The sequence below is a fragment of the Puntigrus tetrazona genome, chromosome 15 (genome assembly GCF_018831695.1).
Source record: "Puntigrus tetrazona isolate hp1 chromosome 15, ASM1883169v1, whole genome shotgun sequence".
Taxonomy (NCBI): domain Eukaryota; kingdom Metazoa; phylum Chordata; class Actinopteri; order Cypriniformes; family Cyprinidae; genus Puntigrus; species Puntigrus tetrazona.
In genome coordinates, this window is record NC_056713.1 from 13,761,740 (window position 1) to 13,773,212 (window position 11,473).

At 37.6% G+C, this 11,473-nt stretch overlaps 1 pseudogene; it reads left to right on the forward strand.

Annotated features, from left to right (window-relative positions):
- The first annotated feature begins 1,244 nt into the window (after nucleotides 1–1,244).
- On the forward strand, nucleotides 1,245–8,946 carry LOC122358527 (annotated as a pseudogene).
- The last annotated feature ends 2,527 nt before the right edge of the window (nucleotides 8,947–11,473 follow it).

Sequence of the window (11,473 nt, forward strand, 5' to 3'; positions counted from 1 at the left end):
ATATAAAATGTATATATATATAAAATGTATATGTGTATATATATATATATATATATATATATATATATATATATATATATATACATACATACTATATATATATATATATATATATATATATATATATATATATATATATATATATATATATATATATATATATATATATATATATACCCATTCCTCCAGAAGAGCAGTTTTTTCCTTTTTTAAGCACTTGCTGTTTTAGTTATAGCCTTATCTTTAAGTTTTTAACTAATTTTATCTATTAGTGTGTGTATATATATATATATATATATATATATATATATATATATATATATATATTGATGAATTATTGTTTTGTAATTAATATCAAATTATTTGTATATGACCTTTATATTGTTAATCGTGGAAATAAAACGTTATTAACACTTTATTTGAGAGTATTGTTTTGAGAAGTTGGGAAGAAAACTTAATAAAATAGAATATGTTAGTCCTTTTTTATTATTTAAATGAATACCTTTATGGTGTATATAACATTAAACAACTTTAAAAGCTGCAGTTTACCGCAAGGCACAGACTGCAAAAATGTAGTGGACTTGACAGTAAAATGAGGGTTTATAGGGAACTGTAAATAGGCTCTAAACGACTTCCTATTGCTCGTAGCCTGTGCTCTAACAATGTATATATATAGACTACTATATGACAACAACAAATAATAAGCCAAAAATATAATAATTGTTATGCATAGCTACTCTCTCAGTTCCAGTCATACAAAGAGAGAACAGTCCATATGCTAATGACATGTTCTTGGAACGCTCGCTCAGCCAATCAAATTCGAGGAGTAGAACTAAACGTATAATTCAGCCGTACTTTCCAGCTGAGTTTATTTAGAGATTTTGGTACAGCCTCGCTCCTCGGCTCAGTGTACGACCGCGCATAACCGCTGGAGACGCGCGTACGAAGCGGAGGGATCCTCCATCAGCTGCATCACCGCGCCGGAGCTGAAGGAGCCGCTTCCTCGCCGCCTGTCATCGCGAGGATGAGGACGACGCCGTTCAGCGGACGCGGGGCTCGCGAGCGCGCTCGCGCCAGCCAAACGTCGGATCGCTTTGATCGGTCGTGACATTGTGGGCACGGCGACTGCACGCCGGCCAAGATTACTGGCGACTGACATTTCGCCTTTCGCTCGAAAGCTCCGCCGCTGTTCAGAGCCGTCTTTAAGTCTTCCTTCGAGATGTGTATTGATCTTTTTAAAGATGTCGTCATCCTATATGTTCACGGGTTGGTTCTTTGAAGGGCAGAGATGTGGAAGTGAAGGAGCGCGTTCATTCTCTCCGTTATAACGCCTCATCTGTCGGATACTGTGATAAAAGCCGCGCTGATGGAAAATACGGTGAGTGTTGACAACGTTGTGCGCAGTGATATCAAAGGCCATGTTGTAGCGGGAAAGAGTGACTAATCGGGAGCTTATTGACGCTGAAATATTTTACAGAGGGATGTAGTATTACATAATGTGTCTGCGAGCATGAATCGTGTCTATTAACATCTGCGGGTGTTTATAATGAGCGTAATAGCGTTCAGAAGTTTCGTTTGTGTCGCTTAAGAGCAAGTAAAATAAAATGTTCAAACGATCGATAAAAATTATATTAAAAAAATATATGTTAAATTGTAAACGTTATAAAATAAAACAGGCCAATTTGATCAAACGTAAAATGTGTTTAACAACCAAATAACTGGTTTTATTCAAGTCAAAAATGTTATTGCTGTTCACCATCAAGTAATTTTTAAAGGGTCGTACGGGTAAAAGAAGATATAAAAAAAAAAAAAAAATATATATATATATATATATATATATATATATATATATATATATATATATTTATTTATTTATTTTTAATAATAACGTGCATTTTTCCTTTGTCTTTGATGTACTTTGCTGTGCATACATTTAAAGCAAGTAAATTATGAAATTATTTATTAATATGAAATTAACAACTCAAAGTTTATGTGACCAATTGTATAACTGGCTGCCTAGAATAATATTTTAGTATTATTAGGATATAATATATTAGTTACTGCAACATTATATATTTTTTGCACAACATCTTGCATTTCAGTATCGCTTTTTTTGTCTTGTTTGTTGGGGATATTTCAAAGCCCCATTGATTTGCTGAACCAGTGTATATTTCAGCAGAACTACTGCTAAAATTCACGGAGCCCCGGACCGAACTGGTATGGATGCCAAATGTAAAGTCTCTGCTACAGGACAATGGTTCCCAATCCTGACCCTTCTGAAGTGTAGATGTCTTCCTGGTCAAACACACTTGATTCAACTCATCAGTTAAACGGACATATGATGTTGCTAAAAAGAAAATAATTTAGTGTATTTGATGTTTATGCGGTTTCAGTTTCAATAAGCACATTTCCACATACTGTACATGCTGTTTCTCCTCTAAGCTCCGCCTTACGAAATGGGTTGATTTGTACAAAGCTCATCGTTCTAAAAAAGCAAGGTGTGCTCTGATTGGCCAGCTATCCAGTGTGTTGTGACTAGCCGAAAATACCTCCAAGCTTTGGCGGAAATGTTACGCCCCTTATCATAACGTGATGAAGCTTCCCAGTGCTATTACACCAAAACAATAAAAACATATTACAAACTAGGCATTGCATCCAGTGTAGAGACAATTTACTGATTATCAGTAATTTTTTTTACGTGTTCGTTGCATCGTGCCATGTAAACATAACACTATCTGCATTTGTGAGCAGAAAAATTTGAAATGTAAGCAGCAGATTCTTTTAATAAAAAAAAAAAAAAACAGTTGTGAGTCAGAAGCACCAGACTGTCCTTGCAGAGCGCACAGCCAACATAGACTACTCCCAGGTTTAGGAAATGGCCCTCCATAAATGCGCTTGAACACACTTTTCTGGAACAGTGTTGTTAATACAACTTAACCTTCAAGACCTCAGATATTTGTGTGCCATATGTGTTGGTGGTACTTCAGAACCAGGATTGGGAACCACTGCTATAGGACCTTAGTGGACCCCTTTTATTCCAGGGCCTTGTTCAACATTTTCAGTTGAATATGTTGTACTGCAAAACACAAAATATTTCACCAAAATGTTTTATAATGTACTCCACTCTGATGATAGCAATCATGGAGGAAAGAAAACAGATGCCCTGATATAAATAGAGAAACATCAAACTGTAGGAATGCTGGAAATGTACTGTTATGCAAGCTACTGGAAATATTCCTGTTTTATTTGTTAAAGGGGTCACAGGTGGTCTCGCTGGAGCGGCAGGTGGAGAGTGTGGAGAGGAGCATTGTGTTCCTTAGACAGGAGCAGCTGTCTCTGCTACATGGACTACATCTGGAGATCCTGTCCTCCAGAAACGCTGTACAGGTGTGTGTCACCACCATTACGACAGTGCAGCCACCTGCATTTGATATTCTCAGTTGTTGTACGCGCATGAAACAACACGCATTATTGAATTAAGCAACATTTCGCTCATCATTGCACCTAATTCCATGTCGTTCCACGTCGTATGTAATTGAGTTGCCATGCCCTAGATCCATGCAGATCCTGTGCAGAGAAGAACAGGGTTACGTTGCTCTCTTTGATGGCACAGGCTGCACAGAGAGAACCACGGGTCAATAGCTTCCTGTCAGTGCAGGGTTTGTGTTTTCCCCTCTCAGTAATATAGGACATGGCCTTCTACCTGAACATAGCTGGAAATGTGCTGAGCCAGCTAGGGGCAAAACAACCAGCACACTGCATATTCATCTTTTACTCTTCTGTCCTGTAGAGCAACAAATCATGCTAGTTTAAAGCCTCTCAGTGTCTGCAAACACAGAAAATATATACAGTTAAAAAGGTTGGGGTCAGTAAAATGTTTTTAAGTCATATTCAACACTTATTCTAAATACTGTAAGTAATTGCAGTACATTTATTTAAATAGATTTAAATAAATAAATGTAGTTGACTAATTTTCAGCAGAATTTGTTTATTCAATTTGTTTATACTAAAATATTGATTGCAAACACTTACCTTAAAACATTTTAGTAAATTCTTTTTCAGTTTAGAATATTTTTTCAGTTGTAGTTTTTAAATCAATCTTAATATGTTTTAAAAAGTAATAGATGTGATGGCAATGCTCATGTTGATTTGGTGCTGAAGAAACGCTTATTATTGAAAGCAGTTGTTCTGCTTAATGTTGTTGTGCAAACCATATTTTTTCACGATTTTATAATGAATAGAAAATTCAAAAGAACAGCTTAAAATTTTTTTGTAATGTCATAAATATATATGCTGTCGTTTTTGATCTATTTGAAAGCATCATTTGCTAAATAAATGTATTTATTTAATTCTACTCATTCAATTATTTATAATATTTATCAATTATTTATAAAGCATATATTTTACTTCTTATTGCTGATGCATGTCCAAATGAAATGCAAAATGTAGGTAGGACATTTTTTACACTAAACAATTCACATAAATTCAAACCTAATACTTATTTAGGATGTGCACTGTGATCTATAATAATTCTTGAAGTACTGTTTTCAAAATGTTTTAACCAAGGGGAGAAAAGCTTAAAAATAACAGTGTCTGTCTATCGTTCACAGAACTCACACAGGAACTCAACATGAAGCCCCCAGGCAGGACTGAAGCAGGTGAGCTCCGTTTCCTTCCAAAAAATTTTGTTTCATGTATTTGTGAGCAGAGCTTTAGTATTTTTAGCACGGGTGTTCAGTTGTACACAGCAGCAGCAGCAGAGGGTCTGTTTAATACAGGAGCATCTAGTATCTAGGTTATATGGAGGTACTGATATTTGTGAACACATTTGAAAGACTTTGGCAAGCATGGATACATCATAGTGACTCTGATCATAAATGAAACTATCCACTCTGACGCTGTTTTTGGTTTGTTGTTGCTATTCCATATAATCTTCTAAATTCCAGTGATTAGATTTGAGGCAAATGTTTTTAAACGACTGTCTAATAAAGCCATCCAGTCGCACTATAGAGTCCACTCACTGTGAAGCAGTCGACGGCCTGTCTTCATACTGCAGGTCATCCCCTCTCTCCTCCAGACCAACGCAGCCTCATCCTCCCACAAATTGATCCTGCCTGCGTTTTCCTCTGCTCTTGCTGCACAGTCCCAGTGGGGTGTCCAATTACAGCTTGTTTTTTTGCTGAGACAAAGTTGGGCAAGGAGACAGAGAGGAATAGCACAAGAAAACTGAGAATGGGAGTGGGGAAAAAGATTTTTCAATTATGATTACTGGTGGGGAGTTTTAAAATTGAATTGTGTGAATGAGCAATTATTTACTAATCTTATGATCGTGACAATAAGAGCATACTAACATAAAAAAATTGCCATTGGTTAGAATTTTTGTTTGTAACTTTTTATTAAAGAATCATATATATATATATATATATAGAGAGAGAGAGAGAGAGAGAGAGAGAGCGATATGCACAAAAAGGGGAACTTTAAAAATGTTAATTTAAACCATGAATTTAATTTTGCGTATTTGTGCTCTATCAGCAAAGATAATTCCAAACAAATGTATAATAATGCTTTACGTTGCTGCTGAAAAACACATATGTAGCACTGAATAATTATTGTGTTGATTGAGTAATTAAATTATTCACTTATGTCGCCACCTACTGATGAAACGGTGTAACATGCGGTCATTCAAAAATACACATGCTAAAAAGTACGTTCAGAATTTCAAAATTTCATATTGAAATGAACTTATTTTATTTCCCACTAACAGAAAAAATGTTGAAATAACGCAAAAATAGAAACAGGGCATGTTAACTGATGCTGTCAGCCGTGACTAGCTAAGCCTGCTTACAATGTAATACTTCTTTGCTGTGAATGATTATTCATCTGAGATCAAACATCAGCATGTTTTGGATGTGTTAGTTTAAACTTCAAAGAATCCCAAAGGAGCGAACACTGTTTGATGGAGGAAATGATTTCATAATTTACAAGCATATTGCTTGCACAGTGTGAGTATTAAATGAACAGTCCTCATCTTTTTTGGATGTCTGTCGCTCCTTATCTGCACGAATGCCTTTGTCAACTGATTGTTGTCGACATCTCAGTTTCATTACACATTCTATTAAAAGAGTCAGAGGCAGCAAAGAGTGAACTCAACGAGGAACAGTGGACAGATCAGATCAGGATCGGATAACACAGCATTTTCTATAGTCACATTATGAGCTCATCTCAGTCTGGACACATGGGGTGGGACTGATAGGCTGACTGTGAATTCGGGACATTCTGGGCAAGCTTATAGACAGAACTGTGTTGAAAGCGAGAGACAGAAATGAGGGGAAGATGCTGAGCTCATAGCACCAGGTCATCAGGTTCAGGTGGATCAGGTGTAGGCGCCTGACACAGATTCCTCTAACTCACTTTCAGTCTCTTTATCTGAAAGAAATGACATTAATGGAAGCGTAAAATGCTTTCAACTGGAAAACACATGTTTTATGCTTCGTCTGGTTGATTTTAGCTCATCTTATATGGTGGTACTTAATTCTATAGCATTTTTTTACTCTTAATTCCAGCTACGTGGAATTTACAGTTATAAAAGAGATTTAAAATTCGTTAATAGTGCAGTATATCTTTACTTTAATTCATTTAGCACGCACGTTTTGTAACGTGCATTTTTATGTGTGTTGGCGATTTACTTCACATTTGCTCTATGCTTTGTGGTCACGGTAGTCAAGCATGCTCAGGGAGGTCTTGTCCTAGACATTTAATGTGTCTGATAACCCTGAACAGATGGCACACCCTGCCAGTAGCCAGACCAGAGTTGAGATTAGTTGATTTGGATTTGCTCAGTGAATCTGTAATCCTTGGGCACGGAAGAGCCTTTTGTCTACTTTCTCTCCCACATCCAATTACCTTTTAGATCGTCGCAGATTTGTTAGAAATTTGCTTTTACTGGCTAAATCAGATTTTATGCGTAAGGGCTTGTACATACATATTAGTCATGCCTGTTTTCATATCACAAGGTGAATCATGCACGAGATCACACACTCATTTGTATTGTAGAGAGTGTGGTGTTCTTAGCTTCTTCACTTTCTCTAGTTTATGTTTAAGCTGCATTTAAAACATGGGATGAACTCTAGATGTGAATAATTTAAAGAGGGGTTTGATCCCTTAATTATGACTTGAACCCACCAAACAAGATCAGCTATTTAAGAGTTCTCAAAAGTGCGTATATCAAATGTTTTAATTACAGGTTTTACACAAGTTACAGTTTTTTTAATACATGAATACTTTTTCCAGCATGGATGCATTAAAGTAATCAAAAGCGATAGTGAAGACATACATGTTTTTTATGAATGTTTTCCATTTCAAATAAATGTTGTTGTTGTTTTTAACATTACATACATTACAGGGTGACGGTTTTCACAAAAATTTTAAGCAGCAAAACTGTTTTTAACATTGTTAATTATAATAAATATTTCTTGAGCAGCAAATCAGCATATTAGAATGATTTCTGAGGATTATGTGGTTATGTGAAATTACATTATAAAATACATTTTATTACACATTATTACTTGGTATGCATAAGAGACCATATTCAAAAACATTTAAAACACTTTACAATGTCAAACATTTACAAGCATTGTTTTTTATGTTTAAGTATGTCACACAATATTTTAGTATTATTTAAATTATATTTGTACAATATAGTATATTGTATTATACTGCAATATATTATCAATACAGCATTTTATTCTCTTGGGGTTTCGTAAGACAATTAAAGTTGCTCAAGATGACCTTAAAACAGTCATGCCATTACTGTCATTTCCTAACAATTACAGAACATGTCTGTGGTTTATTGAATCATTAATTACACTGAATCGAGTTCTATATGTATTCCAGAGGTGAAAGAGGAAGAGGAGCAGATGGAAGCTCATTGTCTAGAGGTGGAGGAGCATCTGCAGGAGCAGCAGCAGATCCAGAGTGATCTGCGCTGGGAGCTGAGTCAGAAGTCGGTCCTGGTGGGTGCTCTCCGCGCCAGTCTGAAGGAAAAGAGCGCTCGTTTCCTGGAGGAATTAAAACAGCGCAGCCACAGGACCACTGCGCTCAACACCGAGCTGCAGAAGCAGACGGAGGCGGCTGCGTACCTGTCCTTCCAGCTGCATTCGGCCAAGCAGAAACTCCAGCAGCAGAAGCAGCAGCAACGCAGGAGGCCGGCTCAGCCCGGCGCCGACAAGCCTCCCGTCCACCCTTCTCCTCAGGCCAGCGCCAGCAGCCCGACCCGCCGTCAAACCCAAACGGCGGAGCTCGAGCCGGCCCTCCTCGAACCTCCGCACCGAACGCGCCAGAGAGTGTGTGCCGCGCGAGAGGGTGACGGGCCCCGAGGAGCCGATGGCCATGCCTGACCCCGCCCTCTTCCTCTACCCCTACAGACACAGATCCCGGCTCCGCCCACCACACAGACACGCCCTGCAGGAAGCAGAGGGGGAGGAGTCAGAGGAGCTCGATCAGGGAGCTTCAGTAAGCAGACTGGCAGCGACAGTAGCTAAAGCCACTGCGACCACTGCATCCACCACAGAGAACAACGCTGAATGAGCGTTTCTTTTACAGTTCGACCCGCTTGTTTTTACGATATCTAAACCTGAATTGCACCTTGAGCCCCTTGGGAGAACCTTTGCATTGTGACAGTGACAGAAATGTTTATATTTGCAATACGGTTTGCTTTTTTTACAGTTTGCACACGCGGTGATTATTAAACCGAGGAGAGGTTTTTTGCTTACGTTCTTGTTGAACCAAAATCGATTGTTTATGTTGCTGTGAGGCATTTTTGTAATCGAAAATGACCCTGAGGACCTCAATACACAAACATGAAGTGCTTCGTGAGGCCTGTTTTATGCGTCCTGCATCTGCAGCGTGTAGTTCTAACAAGGTTGTAGCATTCACACTCACATCTGTGTTGCCTCTCACGTGAAGTCCACCAGAGAGAAGCCTGTCATTTTACTGGACGAAAAATGGCACAAGGAAAAAAATTACAAAACACACAAACATGCATCTACCAAAAAAGCAGGATGAATTTTCATATCGTTACTTATTTTTCTTAATATCTCTTAGACGTGTGCACTTCTCCACGACTGGTAGGTTTAGGGGTGTGGGGTAGATACGTATTATCTGTACTCCGAAATGTGTATTATATGCACATCAACAAAATGCGTATGGTATGCACGCAAAAACTGTGTGTCATATAGATGTCAAACATGTTTATCATATGCAAGTCAGTTTCTGTGTATAAATAGCACGTAAAATACACAAAAATGTTGCTATTTTAGTGCAGTATCACGTTTTACTCTTTATTGTGCTCTCTCAATAACTGAGCTATTTTATGAATTTGTATCATTCAGTATCCGATTATAAAAATATTTGACCTGCTTAAGATTTTTCTTCCTAAAGAGAGCGCTATAAACGTTTACGTTGTCTTCATTTCAGCTTCCACACTGAGTGGATCGTCAAGAAAGGAAAAGCAAGAAAGGCTAAAATGCGTATGATCCCCTAGTCTTAAATTCAGCCATTTGCAAGTATAAAAGTATGATCGGAGCCCTTATCGCACTGGAGATGCGTATAAAACGTAAATGCAGTTCAGTCAGGATCGAGATTCCACAGCACATACATGTTTCAAATGCAGATTGGATCTATTTATTTATTAGCATTATAGGCGTTGATGGATTTTTATGTTGTTTCTATTTTATTTTATTTTAACACATTAACCTCTTCATTTCCTAATTGCACACCAACCATTTTAAACACTTTAGACTTTATTAAAAGGAAAACGCGATGTAAAAATCACTTTATTTCGAGCTAAGCGCTGTCAGTGTGAAAGCGTGTCCATAATGTCCACTTGCTGTAGACGCAGAATGTGCGAAACAGGCTGAAGTCAGTGTCCTCGTGAGCTACTTACTGCTGAGTCTTTGTTCAGCTGTTTTTTTTTTTAAATATGTATGCTCATCTTAGATAATTCTGAATGATCAGGTTGTCTCTCTGGTGTCACCACAAGTGCACTCTCTCAACCCTCCAGATGCGATTGGGGATTTTATCCCCTAAATACTGCTTCAGTGAGACAGATAAATCCTGTGTGAATGAGATCTATACAGCCTGAACCATTTGCTTAAGTGCTTTATCTGGTGTATAGTGTGTTTATATGTGGCATGTTGATTAGAAGAGAGTGGGCTCAAGGGTCAACGCACCATTGTTCTGCCATCATTAAATGAGCCAGCGATGCCCAAAGGACTGATTAGCTAATGCTGCTTATGCTGCGATGTTGCAGACAACATGTTTGCATTTGTATCATTAGAATCACAATGCCGTTCGCTTTATAATCGCGTGCGGCAGGTGTATGTCCACATACCAGGAGATGTAATGATTAATAGCAATGTGACACATATCACAAACATATTACGTGTTTGTATCGCAAAAGCTTGTAAATTCATAATATGCAAGATTAGATGTGTTTTAGTTTAAACTGAGGATAGCTCCTGCTCTTAGTTGTATAGATAAGAGAGGGCCAGTCCGTGGAAATGGATTGGACGAGAGTGAAAGGCAACATTACCTTTCCTCATAACTAACAGACACTGCTTAAATTTAAAGGGAAAGTTTTTCTCAGAAATGCAAGATATAAATCTGTTCTAACGCTCCTTCACTAGAACAGATTGGGAGAAATTTAGCATTACATCTCATCGCTTGGATCTTGTGCAGTGAATGGGTGCCTTCAGGATGAGAGCATCAAAGTAATGCACAGTTATCCAAACGACTCAATTAATCGTCGTTGTAAGAAACAAACCCATCATCAAGACGTTTTAACTTCAAATCACTTTTGTACAAAATAGTCCATAATAACCATAATATCGCTTGATCCAGTGGAAAAAGTCCTTCCCATGTCGTCCCCCCTCTTCAAAGTCCACCAACATTTTAGTTTTTAAATATTTTGGACTGTTTGTGCTTGTAAACAGTGCTTGAGCTGTTCATATTTCTCTTGGGATTCAGAAGAAGACGCTATTGGAGAAAGCAATATTATGGATTAAGGAAATCTATTACAGCCATAAGCAATAATTTGAAGTTAAAGCACTTTGATGGATTTATTTTTCACGAACATGATGTGTCATATTCATTTGTGTAATAGTTTTATCAGCTGTTTGGACTTTTGGATGTAATGGTAGATTTCTCTCAATTTTTCCCTTTCGAGCGGACTGTTCTTTTCATAAACGTGGCCTAAAAAGTAGGCTACTCTATAGCGGACCTTAGAGTCGCAAGCCTAAATAATGTGACAGTAAAGATTTAGTAGCATCTATTTGAAACTGAGCTTTTCTAAAGATACTTACAACTGTACATGTGGTATTTTTCTTTTGCTTTATTAGATCAGACGATCATTTTGCTTTGAATATTGAAATAAGTTTGTTCAAAATCCAAATATGAAAAGCAGCCCTCACAGGGG